This window comes from Pogoniulus pusillus, chromosome 22 (assembly GCF_015220805.1).
Source record: "Pogoniulus pusillus isolate bPogPus1 chromosome 22, bPogPus1.pri, whole genome shotgun sequence".
Lineage (NCBI taxonomy): Eukaryota > Metazoa > Chordata > Aves > Piciformes > Lybiidae > Pogoniulus > Pogoniulus pusillus.
In genome coordinates, this window is record NC_087285.1 from 16,775,000 (window position 1) to 16,796,948 (window position 21,949).

Here is a 21,949-nt window from a genome sequence, read left to right on the forward strand (position 1 = left end):
TGTTCAAAGTGCTTAAGAGCATACTGTGGGAATAACATCTGATCAGAAAAAACCACCATGTGGCAGCTCTGGTCTTGCCCTCTAGTCATGCTCAAGGCTGTGGTGAGACTTTCTGACTCTACAGCATCTTCTTGCAGGCTGTGAGTTAGGGTCAGCAGTCTCACTCAGTTGAGCCTGGTTTCAGGATCCTGCTGTGCACCCTGATCTGGTGGCACTGTGGGAGACAGGAGAGTCCCTAAACAGAAGATGTGGCTGCAGGCTCCTAGGTTGGGTTTGCAGGGCTGAGACCAGTGTCTGCCCCATGCTGATTAGTGCAGCTGCTGCTACCCCAGTACTCAGCATGTGCTGAGTCCATGAACCTGTGACTGCTTCGACTCATGAATCCCACAAAACTCTGTGAGAAATAAAAGAAGGGGGGGGAAAAAAACCCAAACAGTTTTGATATACTCCTTTAAAAACTACCCCAATGCCCCCAAACCCAAACATCCTTCGCCAACAATAAAAACAAGCAAACAAACAAAACCCAATCACAAAATCCCCCCCTTATTTTTTTTTCCTTCCTTCAAGCAAACTTGCTAATTAAACCAGCAACTGCAATTTCCAATTGGCAAGGCTGAGTCAATCCTTTTGCTCTTATTAATTAGCTCTGCACTAATGACTTCTTTAGAGCAGGTCTGCCTCTTGCTGGGGAAGCTTCTAGTGTGTTTGCTGAGGTCCTGCTTTGGGGAGCTGCACAAGGGCAGAAGAAATAGGAGTCAACAAAATCATTTGATCTGATCGACCATGTGGAAATGCAGTCCAGGAATACTGTAGGGGAGCTCTGAGTGTAAGTTATGTCTCTGAGCTTTTTTGGTTTATCTTTTTTATCCACCACAGCTGCTAAGGTTTAGGTTCAGAGTAGCAATTGGAAGCAAAGAATCTGGGATGGTTATTTTTAAATGAGAATACATTGAAGTAATTTTTGAGGAGCTGACTCTGGCTGTCAGTATATTCAATAAAAGGTTAAAGGGAATGCTTTAAAATATATCTAGAGGAAAAAGAAATGATGTTTTCCAAAAGCAGGAGAAGCCCCAGAATGCATTTTCTGGGTCTAGTGAAGAAAAACTGGTTGAAAGCAGGATTTTAGAAGGAAAAGACTGTCACAGAGTATATCAATGGCATCTGGAAATGTTAGGCTTTCTTTTTAAGACCTCTGCCTTGGAAGGAAAAAGAAGTAGTGCACTTGAGTAAACATCAAGCAGTGCAACCAAGAAAACCTTCCAGTAAGCAGCTATAACCAATACACAGAATTTCAGCTGTGAAGTTCTATGGGGCTCGTTTCAGAGAAACTTGGACAAAAGCTGACCCCTGGCAGGTGTGAGGCTTCTGCTGCTGTGTCTTGTATGGGATGCAGGTTGCACTGCTACAACTTGTTGCTGCTCTTTGTGCTCTCTGAAGTAGATCTCCCTGCAAAGTCTGCCCTCACTGCCTCCCAGATTGCTGCTGACAAACAGTGCTGTGCCATTGGCTTTACGACTGCCATGCACTTCCCAAAAGCCTCCAGGCCTCCCAGACCTTTCATCCTGCCACCTCTTACACTGGCCAAGTGCTAGGATCTGGAATCATCCACCTTTAGCTCCTCTCCCCGGTGCTCTGAGCTGCTGCAGTTATTGCAGCGCTCACAGGCTTGCACCGGGAGCCTGTGGTTAGAATGAGGCTGGGTTTAATTTGTTCAGAGTCCATGTCAAGCCTAAATGGTGTTACATCTGGGGAGACTGGCTCTGCTTCATGGAGCAAGGTGGGTAACTAAGGATTTAGCTTTTGGTCCAAGTAATAATTTCCACTGGACTCCAGCACTTGGTGGACAATTGTCTATAACAAAAGGACCAATTAAATGGGGTAAAGAAGTTCTGACGTGAAGAGATAATGACTGAACTACTCGATTAGCAGGGAGGAAGTACAGAAAAGCAATTAAAAAGGGAGCTCTAGCTATTCTGAGACATGGGATTGGCTACTGAGAAAACAGGAGGAAGTACTGGGGGTGGGGAGGGCAAGTGCTGAGTTAGGAATACAAATCCTTTAAAGAGAAAGCAGAGGAATGAATTAAATATCATTTTGAGATTAATAAGAGACCTCTCTTAATAGACTTTATTGGAGCTGACTGCTCTGGTGGTCCCTTTCCAACTCGGCAGCACATTTCATTATGGTTCCACCTTCGTTTCCTAGCTGGAATGTGCTTTTCTAGGCATTTTTTAAGGTTAATATAAATAAATCTCTGGATTCCAAAAGTGGAATCTAATTGGAGCTTAAGAAAGAGAAAGCAGGAGGGAAGAGCGTGGCTGAGTACATAGGAAATTAGAAATAAGAATAAATAGCATCATGGGACTTGGGGAAAGAACAGAGATAACCACACAGTGTGAGATGAATGCATGAAAATGTGGAAAATTTTAGCCCGGTAGAAAGAAGATCTGGGATGTGCTGCTGCAGGCTTGACAGCAGATGGCAAAATTGAGCTACAAAGACAGATGAGGGAAGCGTTGGAGAGATTAGAAGAGGCTGTAAAGGCATTGCAGATTCGCTGCCATCAAGCAGAACAAGTGCAGCCACCTTCAGCCACCATGGAGGTAGCATCAGGATCTGACCTGGTGGCCGTCTCCAATGAACGCTTTTGGCATGCCTGCCCTGGGCTCTGCCTTGTGTGCCCTCCAGCAGCACAAGTTTTCTGCAGGTCTCAGTAACAGGTGTTCCTGATACTGTAATTGGTGCTCTTGAGGCTCAGCCCCAGATGGGAGCAGAGTGGCTTTGGTTTCTCTTGCTAGTTTAAATAGTAAGCCCCAAGCCTCAACGCCTCCTGCAGTCACTCTGTGACAGAAGTGACTTGGCAAAAGGAATGTCTGCTGTTAACCATCCTTTAGCTCATCTCAGCATCCATTCCTTCTTGCTGTCAGGTGCATAAGAAAAGGTGATGGCCTTTCTCAAAGAGCCCTTCAGATGATGGCTTTGGGGAGTGCTCAGAACTGATGGAAACACTGAGATTCGACTGGGGGCCCATACACAGGCATGGCTCTCCTCCTTCATGTATGTTTGTATCCTCTGTGATTCAGCTGATGTTAATGTACCTCACTGTGCTCAGTTTTGGGCTCCCCAGTTTAAGTGGGACAAGGATCTGCTGGAGAGGGTCCAGTGGAGGGCTTTGAGGATGATGAGGGGACTGAAGGGCATGGCTTATGAGGAGAGGCTGAGGGGCCTGGGGCTTTTTAATCTGGAGAAGAGAAGACTTAGAGGGGATTTGATAAATGTTTGTAAGCATCTGAAGGCTGCCAGGCATGGGGGCACAGGCTCTGCTCACTTGCTGCCTGGGATAGGACAAGGAGTAATGGATGTAAGTTCCAGCAAAAGAGGTTCCACCTCAACACAAGGGGGAACTTCTTTACTGTAAGGGTCACAGAGACTGGAATGGGCTTTCCAGAGAGGTCATGGAGTCTCCAGAGAAGGAGACTCCAAGGCCTGTCTGGCTGTGTTCCTCTGTGATCTGTGTTAGATAATATTGTCCTGCTCTGGCAGGGAGGTTGGACTCAATGATCTCCTTGGGTCCCTTCCTACCCCTAATACCCTGTGAGCCTGTGATCCTGTGACCTTGACTCCTTGAAGGTAACTCGCTTTTTATGATTAGATGTACATCTAATGAAGATTCAGAGCTTCAGAGTTGCTCTCAAACACCAGAGCTGGTGTCATGATTAACAGCCATTCAGTAGCTAATACACACTGCACAATCACCTGCATATTTAATACTGGGCAGAGAATTTCTGTGGAGGAATAGAATCATAGAATCAACCAAGTTGGAAGAGACCTCCAAGATCATCCAGTCCAACCTAGCACCCAGCCCTATCCAGTCAACTAGACCATGGCACTAAGTGCCCCAGCCAGGCTTTTCTTGAACACCTCCAGGGACAGTGACTCCACCACCTCCCTGGGCAGCCCATTCCAATGCCAATCACTCTCTCTGGGAAGAACTTCCTCCTAACATCCAGCCTACACTTCCCCCAACACAGCTTGAGACTGTGTCCCCTCGTTTTATTGCTGGTTGCCTGGCAGAAGAGGCCAACCCCCACCTGGCTACAACCTCCTTTGAGGTAGTTATCCAGTGATGAATCATTTATGGGCTTTTGGATCATTCACTTTGCACTGAATGAAGTTGTCTCCCTTTCACAAAGTGAGACCCCCCCCCCCCCTGACATGGCCTGCGTCACAGACCAGGCTGTGCAGTGATGTGTGTTGCTGGGATGAATTATTTATTGGACGTTTTAGATCACTTGCCCAGCAATGGAATTTTAAATCTGTTCATATCCTTTCCTAAGTATATAAAAAGGATTTTATGTACATGAAATTCATCTCTCCTTCTTCCTCGCACTCCCTCCAGTGCACTAGTGAATTATCCATGAAGCTTGGGTTGGGTTAGTTTGGGATGCAAAATTTTCTCATAGAGGATGCAATGGCAGTGTCCTAGCCTGGGGGATTGTGTTTTGGGCCTGGTGTGCAGAAGGTGTTGCATGAGCCCTTTAGAGCTCAGTTGTGTCCTATTTTAAATATTGGGAGTGGAATAATTGGGATTTCTTGGCTTGTAATACACATGCAGGCTGGGGACAGAGTGGCTGAGAGCAGCCAGGAAGAAAGGGACCTGGGGGTACTGATAGATAGTAGCTGAAGATGAGCCAGCAGTGTGCCCAGGTGGCCAAGAGAGCCAATGGCATCCTGGCCTGGCCAGGAGCAGTGTGGCCAGTAGGACAAGGGAGGTTATTCTTCCCCTGTACTCAACACTGGTCAGGCCACACCTTGGGTGCTGTGTCCAGTTCTGGGCTTCTCAATTCAAGAGAGATGTTGAGGTACTGGAACATGTCCAGAGAAGCACAACAAAGCTGGTGAGGGGCCTGGAACTCAAACCCTATGAGAAGACGCTGAGGGAGCTGGGGATGTTTAGCCTGGAGAAGAGGAGGCTCAGGGGTGACATTATTGCTGTCTACAACCTCCTGAAGGGAGGCTGTGGCCAGGTGGGGGTTGGTCTCTTCTTCTAGACAGCCAGCAACAGAACAAGGGGACACAGTCTCAAGTTGTGCCAGGGAAAGTATAGGCTGGATATTGGGAGGAAGTTGTTGGCACAGAGAGTGATCGGCATTGGAATGGGCTGCCCAGGGAGTGGTGGAGGCACCATCCCTGGAGGTGTTCAAGAAAGGACTGTCTGAGGCACTAAGTGCCATGGTCTAGTTGACTAGACAGGGCTGGGAGATAGGTTGGCCTGGATAATCTTGGAGATCTCTTCCAACCTGCTTGATTCTATGATTCTATATTATTTTGGGGAAAAACTTCATCTCACATCAATTAATTCCCAATTCATAACAACCACACACCTCCACATTAGCACAATCTAGGCAAGAACAGCCCAGTCTTTTGCATGCATCACACCTTGTTTTTCTCATTAACCAGGTGTCCCCCTATCTCTTCTCCCCCTTGGGAGGCATCCTGAAGCCACAGGAGCCAAGGTCAAAATGCTCAGTCCGCTGGTTATTATTCCTTCTCACATTGCATCCCCACAATGGTGTAGTCATATTAAGCCCAAGGGAGCTGTGTGCAGGGAACTCATCAGTGGGCCTTAGTGTGGGGAGTATGGAAACTCCCTAAGACTGTAATGATCTAGCTCTGTTGTGTTGTTTGTTTGTATTTTTAATGTCAGCCTGTAAACATCAGCTCATGCCAAGACTGAGCTTTCCCAGAGCATTCCTGTGAGCTCTGCTTCAAGGACAAGGGGAAATCAGCCTCTCACTGGAGTGGTGAGTTGATGCTGCTTTTGAATTCTACTTGGTGTTTTATATCCTTGGTCCATTATCTAATGGAGAATATGATGAGGTAATTATGGAAATACACAAATTGCAACCTCATGAATACCAAAGAAATTTGTGGTGATCCATGCTAAAAGAATGCATAAAAATGCAAATCATTTGTAAATGGGGAGCAGTAAATCTTGTTAATATTAATAACTGAGAGTGGTTAATTGCATCAAGTCTGGATGAATTCTAACCAAATCCCTCTGAAGAGAAGTTTTTAAGGCTCTGTTCTGTGAACTGTGTACCATGAGGTTAAGGGGAGCTCTGACTTGGATTCACTTAGTAAGTGGTTGCCTTTGACTCCCTCCATAGTCCAGGGAGGGAGGCTGGGACTGGTCCAGAAGGTGACCCAGCCCACCGAAGGGAAGGTGTGAGGTCCTCTTTTGTGGCAGAACTTCTGAACTCAGCTGGGGACTCCTAACTCTCTGCAAGACTCTGATTCCATTTCATAGGGACTCATCATTAGGAGGCTTTGTGTCTGCTGTGTGGCTCTAGCAGTACAGTTAGGTTAAATAGGACTGTTGAAGAGAGTGTCCTGTGTGTATGAAACCTTGTTGCCTTCTCAGATATGCAGGTTCTGTCCTAGCTGGACCAGTGCTGGAGAGCATGGCTGAAATCAGTGACAGTGAAATTAAACCTCTCCAGTGCCGAAGAGGAATGGAGCTGGTTTTAAGCTTACTGAGTGATGCCAAATATGAGCATACAGATTACAAAGCCTGCAGAGGTCCTGTGGCAACAATGTCACCTGAATGGTCTAAACCAGTTCTAAGACTGGAAGCAAGATGCTGGGAAACTACAGAGCCTCCCCTTCTGCAGCATAAACTCTGCTTGACTGGGTCTTCTGTGGGCTGACGATGGGGTTAGGGCTTGTCTTCAGGCTGCTCTCTGGGTTTTGCCACATCACAATGCATCTTGCTTGGGTTTTGCCACATCACATTGCATCTTGTTTGGGTTTTGGCACATCACATTGCATCTTGTTTGGGTTTTGCCACATTGCATTGCATCCTGTTTGGGTTTTGCCACATCACATTGCATCTTGTTTGGGTTTTGCCAAATGGCATTGCATCCTGTTTGGGTTTTGCCACATCGCATTGCATCTTGTTTGGGTTTTGCCACATCACATTGCATCTTGTTTGGGTTTTGCCACATCGCATTGCATCTTGTTTGGGTTTTGCCACATCGCATTGCATCTTGTTTGGGTTTTGGGTTTTGCCGCATCACAATGCATCCTGTTTGGGTTTTGCCGCATCACAATGCATCCTGTTTGGGTTTTGCCAAATCGCATTGCATCTTGTTTGGGTTTTGCCACATCGTATTGCATCCTGTTTGGGTTTTGCCACATCACAATGCATCCTGTTTGGGTTTTGCCAAATCGCATTGCATCTTGTTTGGGTTTTGCCACATCACAATGCATCCTGTTTGGGTTTTTCCACATCACTTTGCATCTTGCTTGGATTTTGCCACATCGCATTGCATCCTGTTTGGGTTTTTCCACATCACATTGCATCTTGTTTGGGTTTTGCCATGTTGCATTGCATCTTGTTTGGGTTTTGCCATGTTGCATTGCATCTTGTTTGGGTTTGCTCCCAGCAGAAAGGTAGAACATCCATCTGTGTTCACAATTTTGCCTTTTTTGATCTGTTGTTGTGATACCTCTGGGCAATTACTGGGGGGGGTGGGGTGTTAGGAGTATGCTGGGTTGAGGTTCCCCCTAGATATCCACTCACTGAAGAATTCCCAAGCCATTACCAAACTCTTTGTTTGTTTCTTTTCCTTTAAACTTTGCCAGGCTTCTCAGTGACTGGATGTTTGGTAGGTTCATATTTATCAGCTTGCTCTTCCCTCTTTAGTCCATTCATTTCCTGTCTGTAGCTGAGTTATTCTACAGAAGAAATTAATTTTATAATACAAAGATACTGGATGGCACTTTCAGACATGATGCCTGCAGCTTCATAAAACCTGATGGAGGAGAGAGGAATATTCCAAGAGAAAACGAGGAGAGGTCATGATTTATTGCTTATAAACAGCTCCCTGGATCTTATTATCTTTGCTGTGTAGAAGCCTGGGGATCTAGATTGAGCTTTATAATTCACATCGAAATTCATTCTATCACATGTCTCCTGTAAAGTCACATTCTTGAATGATACAGCAAACCCTATTAAACAGGTACTCATTAAACTACAACACCTTATAAATCCTTCCTGAGTTTTGTTGACAGTACACATCAAACACAAACCATTAAGTGCTTTTCATTTTCCTGGTAGTCTGCGATCATAATGCATTACATGACAAAATAATGTGTTTACATGACAGATTTAATGCTTGATCTGCTGCATGAAATGCTTCTGAGCACCAGAAGATAAGAGAAAAATGTAACATTATACTTCCAAGTGTCTATTAATTCTTAACTAATAATAAATTACAGTGGGATGTTGATAGAAATGGATGAGAGAGACACATACACATGGGAGGAATTCATGAGGATCAGCGACACGGCAATGAATACTAAATGCAGACATCATAGCCAGAGCTAAAATGAAGCATTTCTATGTTGGCAAGAGAGCTTCCAGAGCCTGTGGACTTGCTGCTGTTCCATTTGAGTGTATTTCCTCTTTTGTAACAGGCACTGGCTTGTAGTGAAGGTCATGTAAGACAGATTTACTTTCGCTTGTCTCTCCCTCCAAAGTTGTGCCAGAGAGGAGTCCCAGCTTGCTCCATCCTGGGAATTGGCCATGGCCAGCATTCAAACTGGACACCAAGCCTGAGGCATGAGAGTTCCCTGTGCTGTCCTAGCAGGTCTTCCTACCAGCTCTTTGTGTTGTGCTGGACCTGAAAGGGTTACCCACTTGTCCCTCTTAAACCTTGTGAGCAGAGTGGCTTATCCAGTCCAACCTATCCCCCAGCCCTATCCAGTCAACCAGACCATGGCACTAAGTGCCTCAGCCAGGCTTTTCTTGAACACCTCCAGGGATGATGCCTCCACCACCTCCCTGGGCAGCCCATTCCAATGCCAGTCACTCTCTCTGTGAAGAACTTCCTCCTAACATCCAGCCTATACTTCCTCTGGCACAACTTGAGACTGTGTCCCCTTGTTCTGTTGCTGGTTGTCTGGCAGAAGAGACCAACCCCACCTGGCTACAAGCTCCTTTCATTTAGTTGTAGACAGCAATGAGGTCACCCCTGAGCCTCCTCTTCTCCAGGCTAAACAACCCCAGCTCCCTCAGCCTCTTCTCGTAGGGTTTGTGTTCCAGGCCCTTCCAGGCTTGACACAGTGAGTTCTTTTTCCTCACAAACTGTCAGACTGTGCCTAGCCTGACAGCTGAAAGGGCACCGTGGGATGGGTCTGTGGACCATGATGCAGCTCTGTGGACCTTGCAGCTCCACAGCAAGCCTCTGCATAGATGCTGTTCAGGGATGATGAGGGACAAGGGCAATTACCAACCTTCCTGTGGTTGGGAAAAACAAACAAAAATCAACCCTTGCTTGCAAGTGCTTGTTTGCAAAGTGTCTCCTACCATCAAAAGAAAATAACCACATTTCTATGTTTGTTTGGACTTTTTTCCATCCAAAAATTTATTCCCCCCCTCCTTGGCCCCTCAGCTGGGAACTAATCCATTCCTGTATCTCTTGTACTGATCCATGCCACCTGTGCACAGTGCTGGGCTTGTGACTTCCCACCCTCATCCTACCCCAGGCTATGCAAATCAAACCTCAAGGGGAATATTGCTGCCACTTGAATCAACTGTTGTGTTTCAGCAACGACTTTATGCTTTGGTTTGGATATTGCTTCCTAATTATCTTCCAAATAGAGCACTGATAGATTTAGTCTCAAGACTCTCTGTGCCAAATTTCATGTTTTGCTTTTTAAAACTTCTAAGGAAACTGTTTTTACTTGTTTGTTTTCATCAAAAATGATTGCTGGGTTTGGAGCTCCTTTATGAGGGAATGGTTATTCCAACAGGTCTCATTTCTGCACAGTGCTACTGGTCCTCAGACAACCCTTTCCCTCCATGCATTCCTATTTAATTCATGACTTAGTTGACTTCAAGCCCCAGCAGATGACTGCCAGGGCCTTGAATTTGGAATTTCAAGAGTGGTATTCAGCCACTTCACAAGTTTAGAGTGTGAGGGCAGCTGGGTCTATTAATCTTTAAAAAGAACCCAAATCTCTGCCTTTTATTGCAAGCAGGAGCTAAGGAGGAATTGGTATGTGGGAAAACAATGCTCTAATAATGACATACAATCAAAGGGAGGGTAATAAACCTGCTAGTTCTCTATATTTACTGGGAGAGTTAGCTGGGGAGCAGGAGCTGAGGCTTGCTTTAACTACAGACAGCTTTCCCCTTTCAGTTTTTATGGCTTTCTCAATCACTTTGCTCATCTGCTGCTGGAGTCTTTTATTTGCTGATAAAGGCTGTTAACCAGTTGGAAAGTCAGGCCAATGAAGTTATGTAAAAGGCAGAGAACAGTTTTTGATAGGGTAGAGTCACGATGCCAGAGGAATGGAGGAGATGAGAGGGCTACTGCCCCTCTTGTAAGAAAAGCCAAAGTCCTGAGAAGGGGAAAGAGTGCAGTGAGCCACTTATCTAATCTCTTTCTCTCCCTAATCTATTTATCTAATCTATTTTCCAAGCGTGTCAGAGTTCAGTGAAGGTCTGGATGATACTGTTAGTCATGTGATGTACTTTTAGGTAGTTCTGCAAGGAGCAGGAAATTTCTCTCTGTGATCCTTATGGGTCCTTTCCTACTTCAGGTACCCTATGATTCTATAATTCTTCATGTACACTGCTTCTTGACATCTGCTGGTGCTGATGAGACAAGAATTCTTTCTTATTCTGTTCCCTCTTTTCCAGAGCAATTTCTAAAGTCCCCTTTAATGAAGAAATGAGTAGCAAGGGCTGATTTGCAATAGAAGAGGCTGCTCAGGCTGCCTTGCCCAATGCAGTGGTGTGAGCAGCTTCTCTTAGTGAGGAAATCATAGAATCAGCTAGGTTGGAAGAGACCTCCAAAATCATCCACTCCAACCTAGCACTCATCCCTGTCCAATCAACTAGAACATAGCACTAAGTGCCCCAGCCAGGTTTTGCTTGAACACCTCCAGGGATGGTGACTCCACCACCTCCCTGGGCAGCCCATTCCAATGCCAATCACTCTCTCTGCCAACAACTTCTTCCTGACATCCAGCCTATACTTCCCCCATCACAACTTGAGACTGTGTCCCCTTGTTCTGTTGCTGGCTGTCTAGGAGAAGAGACCAACCCCACCTGGCTACAACCTCCCTTCAGGTAGTTGTAGACACAATGAAGTCACCCCTGAGCCTCCTCTTCAGGCTGCACACCCTCAGCCTCTTCTCACAGGGCATGTGTTCCAGGCCTCTCTCCAATTAAAGCTCAGGAAGACTTAGAGGTACACTAAAAGCGACTTTCAAACTGACTTTGTGGTACCTTTCTTTATCTGGAAGCAAACAATGATGCAAATGGGAAAACTTCCTGATTTTAACGTTGCAGTTTTCCTCTGAGCAGACTTTAGAACTGTGTCTGTGCAAACCTGGATACAGGGAGCAGTGCTATGGCTGTACTATTTGCTTTGCTAGCAGAGTTTCTAGGATCAGAGCATCAGACTTGTGTAGGCTTTCTCATGTGCCCATGGGTGCATTGACAAATCCCAGGCTCTGCTGAGAATTCAGATCTACTTGTTTACAAGCCATGTCTGGCAGTGTGATCTTATTTCATGGCATTTTGCCTCCAAGGCAGTATTTCTAACCTCTGGAGCTCTACACATGATGCTACTGCAAAATTAAAGAGGACAGTGCTATTAGTTTGAGGTCTGAGAGAGATAGTCAGCATGGAAAGCTGGAGTGGAGGGCATGAGGTCTTGTGAGCCACAGTGAACCTGGCTTTTTTTTTTGTTGTTTGGGATTGGAAGTTTTTCTGGCAGAGGCAACAGCAGTGCAGAGTGTGTTTTGTTGTGCTTCCTCAGCCTTTATTTATTTATCTATCTAGGTATTTATTTATTCCTTTCTGAGAGAATGAAAAATTAACCTGCAATGTCACATCTGGAAGGTCATGGACATTTATTTTGTGTCTGTGTATATATATATATATAAGATATCACAGAATTAACCAGGTTGGAAAAGACCTTTGAGATCATTGAGTCCAACCTATCACCTAATACTTTCTAATTAACTAGACCATGGTACTAAGTGCCTCATCCAGTCTTTTCTTGAACATCTCCAGGGATGGTGACTCTACCACCTCCCTGGGCAGCTCATTCCAATGGCAAATCACTCTTCTGTGATGAATATATAGATACATATATATATACACACACATATATATATGCACACACACATATAAGCATATATATATATATATATACACACACACACACACACATTTGGAGGTATGTAGGCGTGTGTGTGTGTGTATATATATATATATATATATATATTACCAGGGTTTGGGCAGAACTGAATAGTCTGAGAAAATAAGGAGAGTAAGCAGGATTGAGTAAGTGAACTGATAAGGAGGCACAGCTGCAGATGAATGGCCTTGGGAGGCTGGCAGAGAAGCTGAGGGAGTGCTGAGCTCTGCAAGAAGCCAGGCTGGTCAGCCCTGGGAACAAGCAATGTTATGGCTAAGTTGTTGCAAAGGGGGATTAAGGGGGGTAGTTGGTCAGGTCTGCCTCTGTGTGTGTGGACAACCCATCTCTGCTCTGTAAGCCTATCAAAAGTACTCACCCCTCTACCAAGCTCCACTATGTAGGTATCAGGCTTAGCTTCAAGAAATGGATTGGCCATTATACATCACATTGGTGTAAGTCTGTGTCTCTCCCTCTCCTGCACAGCCTAGAAGAGAGGCCAACTCAGCAATATATACACATAAACATCTTCTGTAGTCTTTAAAGATAAAAAATAAAGAAGAAAACCATCAGAGAAACAAAAGCCCAAACCAAACAACATTAAAAAAAGAAAAAGCTAACCAAAAACCCAATCCCAAAACCCAGACCATAAAACTTTTCCCAAGCTACTATCTTTCAGGTCCCTCTAGCAAATTGCTCCTATAACTCAGTCAACCTGAGTGAACTTTAGACATTTTCTACAGTCTTAAAAAGGTTTGCAATTTGCTTTAGCTCACTTCATGTCTCCAGAGCTGTGGATTCTCTTTAAACCTCTACTTCTCTGCAAGTGTTTCAAGGTCTTGAGTACAGCAATGTTTAGTTTTCCAAAAAATTCCTGGAAAAAAACATTTATTCTTTTCAGATTGTCATCTTGATGTGATTCATCACTTGGAAAATTGATTTTACCAATGCATTTTTGTTCCCCTTTGAATCTTTTTGCCCTGAAACGAACTGGGAAAGAGTCCTGCAGTACTTTCCTATAAAGTCTCCCCTCTCCCACATTGTGTAGGGTAGAAAAGCACCTCCCTCCCTTTTGCTTGTAGTCCTGAGAGATGCCCTTGTTCCCAGAAAGAAATATGAAGTCAAAACTGATGACTCTGTCTGGAAGTAGCCCACTGTACTGTGGACAGCTCCTCCTCAGAGCACAGCAGTAGTGTTGGTAGCCTCGGAGAAATATTGCTGACTGCAACAACCAATTCAGTGGATTTTCCTTTTCCTCTCGGGAAGCAGTTTGCTCAAAGCCCTCTGCAATCACAGAGCCTGAGAGAATAGTTTTAGAAGGTCTAGGAAAGGATTTACTCTGTGTTAGCCGACAGACTGCAATCTCCAGTTTAGAGCAGTTAATTGAAAACCAGGGAGGAAAGGCTGTTAAGAGGTATAATGTGAATCCTGGCTCAAGGTACTAAAGTCCAGCTATCAAACCAGGTTTTTCTCTATTTCTTTCTTGAAAGAGGTGCAAGTTCAAGGGACAGAGATCTGAAAGGTTTTGGGTGGTCATAAAGCTGCTTGGTAGTGATGGAACATGCCCTGCTTGCAGAGCAAAGTGGGTGCAAAGGGGCTTGCTGTGAAAGCCCAGTAGGTGTCTGACACTATGTTTGTTAGGGTAATTGATTTCCTCTGCTCCTATAAACATGTGTGTATGAACTTCCCAAACTGCTGTTGTGTCTGCTCTCTCTCTCCTCTAGCAGTCTGGAATTTGGGTCCAGAGCATTGTGACTACTGTGTCTGGATCTGGGCTTACTGTGTCCAGTTCTGGGCTCCTCCATTCAAGAGAGATGTTGAGGTGCTGGAAGGTGTCCACAGGAGGGCGCCAAAGTTGGTGAGGGGCCTGGAGCACAGCCCTGTGAGGAGAGGCTGAGGGAGCTGGGGGTGTGCAGCCTGCAGAAGAGGAGGCTCAGGGCAGACCTCATTGCTGTCTGCAACTACTTGAAGGGAGGCTGTAGCAAGGTGGGGTTGGTCTCTTCTTGCAGGCAAGCAGCAACAGAAGAAGGGGACACAGTCTCAAGTTGTGGCAGGGGAGGTCTAGGCTGGATGTTAGGAGGAAGTTGTTGTCAGAGAGAGTGACTGGCATTGGAATGGGCTGCCCAGGGAGGTAGTGGAGTTGCCATCCCTGGAGATGTTGACTGGATAGGGCTGGATGCTAGGTTGGACAGGATGATCTTGGAGGTCTCTTCCAATCTGGCTGATTCTATGTTTCTATGTAACTTGGTTACAGCAGAGCAGGTTGGTGCCCTGACCCTGTGCCTTCTGCTGCCTCACAGGCAGTGGTTGCTGTGCTGGCACTGGACAGATTTGCCTAGATGCTTCATATTATGGAAGATCACTTCCCAGACTGTGGTCTCTTAACTGTATATAATAGCACTGAAGGTCAGCCTCACCTCAGAGGAGGCTGATGTGAATCCTTTTAGACAAAGTGCAGCCAGTGAGTCTGCCCATGTGTCTGCTGGTGTGTGCAGTGGGTTCCCTTTTCTACCCTCTGTGGGAAGGATTTGAGATCTCTTTGGCTGAAGTTAGATTTTCTGATGGAGAAGAATTAAAAATGGATTACTTTTTTTTCCTAGCAGGCTCCACTACTTTCCTGCTGGGGCTATTTATGTAGATCTGGATTTAAACATCTCCTATTTACCCATAAATTGTACTAACCTGGTAAAATCCACGCCACTTTTAGGCAAGTCTGTTCCACTTGGAAAGAAGATAGAAATCTTCTGACTTCAGAAAGCATTCCTAAAAAGCTCTCATCTGAGGCACAAGTGGGGTCAAAGGAAGCTAGAAACTGAGACCCAAAGTTTTCTGTGCCTCCTCCTCTCCAAAGCTGCCAGCTGATACCAAAATCTACTGGTGGTGTTTTCCCACATTAAATCCCCCCCAGCCATCAGAATTTTTTGCTTCCTGACACTACTACTTGTGGGTTAATAAAATCCAGAGTCTTAACAGGTTTGGCTGCTCTCCTTCTGCTGCAACATCTTTGAACCCCCTCTGAGATCCAGCAATGAGACACACAAGCTGGATGTCCCCTCCAAGGGGCTCAGCCTGAAGGTGACACTGCCTCAATACTGAATTTCCTGTACAATGTAAATGCTGCAGCATTCTTCTAGGACATGACCAGAGGAAGTAGAGGGCTGAGGGCAAAATGTCTTCTTTTTGAAGTAACCCACAAATTCCAGTGTGTGCTCATGCACTGGAAATAAGAAATTCATTTCCACCCTTCTCCTGAGGGCATCTAGCCTCACTTCTTCCAAGGAGGTGGCCAAGCCAGTGGCTGCTCTGCAGTAGTGACACTTTCCTCCATCATCTGCAGATGGGATACTGGGGAAAAAAAAGAAGAGTGAAAAAAACCGAATCCTACTGGTGACAGAGAGAGAAAGCACTGCTGGAAAGGAGTGCAATCCATGGAAAGGCAGACCTGAGCTCCACGAGACTCTGCCCCACTGTTGTTTTTTCCATTCAACAGCCATTCCATAAAGCTTTTGGACCAGGAACAAAGTTCTTTTCCCTCTCCTTGAATGTCTTAGCAAGCAGCTTATATCCACATAGATCTTGAGTTCCTTTTGCCTGTTAAGAAGATTGCAGGTGGATCATCCCTCTGGGTGGTTTGGCTTTGGCAGGGTCATTTCCAAGACAGCTGCTAATCCCTGTGCAATGCCTCTCTTTCAGGCCCTTCACTCTGGGATCTGGATCTGCTCCAGTAGCCAAGCACCTTTACTCAACCCCAGAAACTGGCATGCCTAAATTTCAGATGCAGAAGGTACTTTCATCCAGCCCCAAGTGTATGCACACAGGAATAAGTAAGCTACTTGATGAACTGATTAAAGATTTATAGTTCTCAGAGTATATAGCTGTCTTTTGGGGAAAATCCTGGATCAGAAATCCATCTCTGTCCTCACTAATCCGTGTATTATTCTGTCTCATTACTCTGTATTGATTCATTTCCATTTCATGTTGCAGCATTGGGTGGGTGTCTGATACTGCAGTACATTATTTAACTGTTTCCTGACTGACTTTGGCATTTGGTGGTGCCTGTTAGCAAGGTTGACTCCTCTCTATTTATTTAATGATGGTGCCTCAGTTTTTCCTACTGGTTGATTTGCTGGTCATGTTCTGCCTGAGTCCAAAGTTGACTCTTTTGTTCCTTCTCTTTTCTCTCCATTTTACGACCTGCTAAATTTTATCAGGAATTGGGTTTGTCTCCTGACTTTCCAATTGATGCAACCCACATTTATGGTGCCATTCCCTGGGAATTAACATAGGGAAATGGAGTGCAGATAGATATCCTCTGCTATCACATACCTCTAGGCTGCCATTCAACCACTGGAGTGAAGTACATGGAATATTTAGGGAGCTTTACCAGACCTCTAGGCTGCCATTCAACCACTGGAGTGAAGTACATGGAATATTTAGGGAGCTTTACCAGACAATGAGTACCCAGACTGAATTCCATGCAAACTCAATGTAGTAGGACCAGAATTCTGCCTGTTTTCTCTCTTCATCTATATATTTTTGACTTAAAATTTCAAGTCAGGGATTCCCTTCCCTCTAAGGAAGGGACAGTGAAAACTGATTTCCAAATCTGGGTTCCTGGGCATTATTTTAATACAGATAAAAAGCCTTTTCTCCTCCCAAAGCCCACCACACCACAGGTACTTGTCTCTAAGAAGTGTTTCTTGCCTTCTAGTGATGAGTAAGTTGCTGTAGCAAGCCCAAATTGCTGCAGCAAGCCTAAGCTTGGGCTGAGTGTAGATTGGGCTGGCATTGCTAGCACAGACACAGATCACAGAATCGCAGAATGTCAGGGGCTGGAAGGGACCTCTAAAGCTCATCTGGTCTAACCCCCCTGCCAGGGCAGGATCACCTGTATCAGATCACACAGCAATGCATCCAGGTGGGTTTTAACTATCTCTAGAGAGGAAGGCTCCACAACTCCCCTGGGCAGCCTGTTCCAGTGTTCTGTAACCCTCACAGTGAAAAAAATTCCTCCTCAGCCTCCAGCCATTGCCCCTTGTCCTGGCATTGGGCAGAGCCTGGCTCCAGTCTCCTGACACTCACCCTGCATGTATTTATAACCATTCATGAGGTCCCCTCTCAGTCTCCTCCAAGCAGCACAGCCTCAGCTCCCTCAGTCTCTCTTTATAAGAGAGATGTTCCATTCCCTTCATCAGCTTTGTGGCTCTGCGCTGGACTCTCTCAAGCAGTCCTATGTCCCTCTTGAACTGGGGGACCCAGAACAGATGCAGAAGGGTGATGTGTTCTCCAACTGCCTGCTTGCACAGCCCTTGTCTTTATTAACAACTGGCTGGTCCCTCTGCAGAGGGACTGCTCCATGTCTCTCTGGGCCTGACCCACTTGCAGCCTCTCATCAGCTGTGACGGGCTTTTCATATTTTAAAATGCCAGAGAACATTTATCAGCCCCAGTGGTGATGAAACCCTTCTTCAACATTCCCAGGCTTGTAAAAGTGGTGTTGCAAGGGACTGCAAAGCACTTCTGTTTAGTTTCAAATCCACTTGTAACAGCTGGACTGGATCATCTCTCATGCTCAGAGCATCACAGCACAGCTACCCTTCTCAGCAGGCTGCTTTCTCCACGTCAGCTGCATCCCTTCAGGATGTCTCTCCCCCAACTGGCCCTTCCTGAAATGCATAGCAGATGCAGAGGAACATTTTTCCCTTGGGATTTCTCATCTGTTTGCTTTGCTGAACTGCCTGAGCGACAACAGCAATACCTCTAGCATCACTCTCCATCAGTTAGAAAATCCTGGGAGTTCCCTACAGAGCAGCTCTTCTGCTCACTTCCTCTTGATGCACAATAATAGTCAAAGACAGCTTGACTCTGCTGTGTAACTCCTTCCTTGCTTGGCCAGAATGCTCTCTTTCAGGTGTTTTGAGGATGTGGCAATGCCTGAACTTTGGGATTTTTGCAACCCAACCATGCCACAATTGCATTCATCCTGCAGCTGGATAGAAGAGAGTCAGCTGTCAGAGAGATAGAGTTTAGGGGTGTTCTCTTTCCCCTCTACTCTGTCCTGGTGAGACCTCATCTTGGATACTGTGTTCAGTTTTGGGCTCCCCAGTTTAAGAGGGACAGGGATCTGCTGGAGAGGGTCCAGTGGGGGGCTATGAGGATAATTAGGGGACTGGAGCACTGCCTGATGAGGAGAGGCTGAGGGACTTGGGGCATTTTAGTCTGGAGAAGAGAAGACTTAGAGGGGATTTAATAAATGTTTATGAACACCTGAGGGCTGGTCAGGAGCAGGGAGACAGGCTCTGCTCACTTGTTCCCTGGGACAGAACAAGGACCTTATAGTAGCCTTCTAGTAACTGAAGGGGGCCTACAGGAAGACTGGGGAGGGACTACTGACAAGGTCTTGTAATGACAGGGTGAGGAGAAATGGGTTTAAACTGGCAGAACTAGATGTTAGGAAAGGGATCTTTACAGTGAGGGTGGTGAGACGCTGGCACAGGTTGCCCAGGGAGGCTGTGGCTGCTCCCTCCCTGGAGGTAATCAAGACTAGGCAGGATGAGGCCTTGAGTGACCTGTTCTAGTGGGAGGTGTCCCTGCCTATGGTGGGGGGTTGGAATTGGATGAGCTTTGAGGTCCCTTCCAACCTCAACCATTCTATGAACTAACATCCTGGGTTTGTCTCGCCAGTGGCACAGCTGGGAGCATGACTCACCTTCTTCCTTCTGCTTGCTCCTGGGCGAGTGAGCTGGAGATGTTCCCCTGTCTTTGATTTAAATACTCCCTGTGATAAAAAAGAAACTCTATCAGGCTTTAATGGAAGATGTTCCCATGGTTAATTTCTCTCTTTGATTTGCAAAAGAAAAAAACCCTAGAAATTGACTCCTCATAGTTAGCTTGGCTTGATCCAGTTTCTGCTTCCAGCCTTTGGGTTTTATCCTGCCCCTGCCTGCTAGATTAAAGGGTTTTCCCTTAATAGAAAGTCATATGGATATTCTAGTGACCTCTTAGCCTTCTCTGAGTGAAATCAAATAAATGGAAACTCTTTGGTGTCTTACTGCAGGGTAAGCTCTCCTGACGAGGGTCAGGGCAGGTTGGTGGGGGTCTAGGTCAGAGATCACACACAAAAAAAGAGGAAAATATTTGTGTCCTTGTCCCACTTTCTGTAAACCTAAAATAGATGAACAGTGAGAAGGGATTGGGCACTTAAATACATTTCCTCTCTCCCCTCTTCATGATTCAAATTAACAGAGAACTAATGGATGAAATTAATCAGGTGCTGGTTCATCCATCTCCTTCATGAAAAGGCAGGTGAACATTAAACTGCATTAAGCATTGCTTTTTTTAGGAGCAAATTGAGATTCCATACAAATGCTGTTAATTAAAGATTGAGAGCCAATTACATGAATATATACAAGAATGATTTGAATACAGATGCTACAAGATTGAAGGAGGGACTAAAGAAACCTGTCTATGCCCCTAAAAGCCAATTTGAACACCTAGTGCTTCATTTCATACTTGATAAAGGCATTTAGGCATAATGAGATAATAAATCTGCTGAAAAACAGGACAAAATTATTAAAATTGGAAGTTCTTGAAGTGCAGAACTTGCCAAGGGTGGAAATGGGAAAGAAGTGGGTTACTGGGGGTATCTGATAGGAAGAGCTGTACCCATGCGATTGGCTGGCAGGCAGGCAGGCAAAGGAGTGGCCTCTTTGGATTCCTGGTCTTCCCTCTTTCTTCCCACTCTTCCTGATATTGCTGTGTGTCTAACAATCCCTACCCATTGTTGTGGAGAATAGGCTTATCCATGTCCTGCCTTACCTAGGCACGTTTTTCTGCTCCACCAGAAAGGCAAGCGGGAAACGGACAGAAAACCTGGAGCCAGAGAGTCTGGGCTGCCCAGGGTCCTGTGGTGTAAGGTACACACACTTAGCTTCTGCCTGCCTAGTGCCAGGCCTGTGCTTTTCCCAAATTAGGGAAAAGTGAGCCTGTGGCTTTGCCTATATGGTAAGATTTGGCTAACTGCCATCCTGATTGGCTGTTCTTGTGTCCAAAGGGCAATGAATCTCGGCCCACATTGATAAAAGGAGATAGGCAGGTGAACAACCTGCTCTTGCTTCCCTGCTCTTTGCCTGCTCTCTCTGTTGTGCCCAGCCCTGCTGCTCTTGCACACTGCCTTATGCTTGCCTGCTAAACTGCACTGCTGCAGGTTACCAGGAGCAGACCCTGGATGCCTGCATGCCATTGGCCTGTGTGGCCAGCGTGACATCATGCTGAGACTACACCACATCTACTCTGCACCTGAAGGTCCTGCCTAGAATCCCTGGCCATATATACAGATGGTCCAGAAGAAGCCAGGAGACAAAGTCAGAGATTGTCTGCGTCCTTTCCCCAGAAGCCAGGAAGATTCAAGCCTCAACATCCAACAAGACAGAATCCCCTGAAAGCATTTGGGCACTGTCTGGACTGTGGGCAGCCCCCACGAGGGTAACTATAATAATCTGTGAGTAAATGCTTAAATACCTCTGTAATTCTCTATTGCCTTCTGCCATAGAGCAGAAAGAGCTTGAGCCCATCTAGCAGGCAAACAGCATATTGGCCACAAGCAGCATTTGGCTGTGGGAATAGTCTATTCCAGTTCAATTAATGCTAATATATTTTGCTGGTTATATTAGATGTAGATTATATGCATAGATGTTTCCATAACTGTGTAAGAACCAAAATATTATTAAAATTAGGGGTTGGGGGTGGTGAGAGTTCTGAATAGCAACATTAATAAACAATATTAACTTGGAAAAATATCATAGAATCATAGAATCAACCAGGTTGGAAGAGACCTCCAAGATCATCCAGGCCAACCTAGCACCCAGACCTATCCAGCCAACTAGACCATGGCACTAAGTGCCTCATTCAGTCTTTTTTTCAACACCTCCAGGGATGGTGACTCCACCACCTCCCTGGGCAGCCCATTCCAATGCCAATCACTCTCTCTGACAAAAACTTCCTCCTAACATCCAGCCTATACCTCCCCCAGAACAACTTGAGACTGTGTCCCCTTGTTCTGTTGCTGGTTGCCTGGCAGAAGAGACCAACCCCACCTGGCTACAGCCTCCCTTCAGGTAGTTGTAGACAGCAATGAGCTCTGCCCTGAGCCTCCTCTGCTCTAGGTTAAACAACCCTCCCTTCCATAACACCCATACCTCTGCTCTGAAGGTCTGCAAATGAAAATGCAATCTCTGCCCAGTGATTCTTCCAATCTATGCACGTTTTCTTGTCCAAAACAACAGAACAAGAAGTCAAATCTGTAAGAAACTGATCACAGGAGCAGAGTCCTGTTGAATAAAGGCAGCATAATTTATCCCTTAAATAATAGGAGATTTGGGATGGTCTTGAATTATGTGGGGTGAATTTCATGGGTTTAGTGACCTCCAAGCAAGGATAAAAAGAAAATATATGACTTCTTATCTATAGCCACAAATAAGATACAGCTCCTGGACACAGAGGATGAAGGCACTGTAGTTTCAGGAGCTATGTATGGAACTTACATTTGCAATCATTTCATTTGTTATAAAACATTGATAGGATGAATTCAGTGCCTCCATTCCCCTCCAGAACTGACCTTCTCCTAGGAACAGGCTGCTGAAGCATTTAATATTTAGATTGCTGCAAAAACTACCTGCAGCAAAAAAAACTGAAGCAAGAAAAAGGGAATATGGTATCAGGGCTTTGTCACAG

General features: G+C 45.6%; 1 long non-coding RNA gene across 1 annotated transcript; it reads left to right on the forward strand.

The window, feature by feature from the left end:
- Positions 1–684: 684 nt before the first annotated feature.
- Positions 685–16,032, forward strand: LOC135185017 (uncharacterized). Its single transcript, XR_010306328.1, has 3 exons — positions 685–826; positions 5,708–5,804; positions 15,912–16,032. It is a non-coding gene; the product is annotated as an uncharacterized LOC135185017 (long non-coding RNA).
- The last annotated feature ends 5,917 nt before the right edge of the window (positions 16,033–21,949 follow it).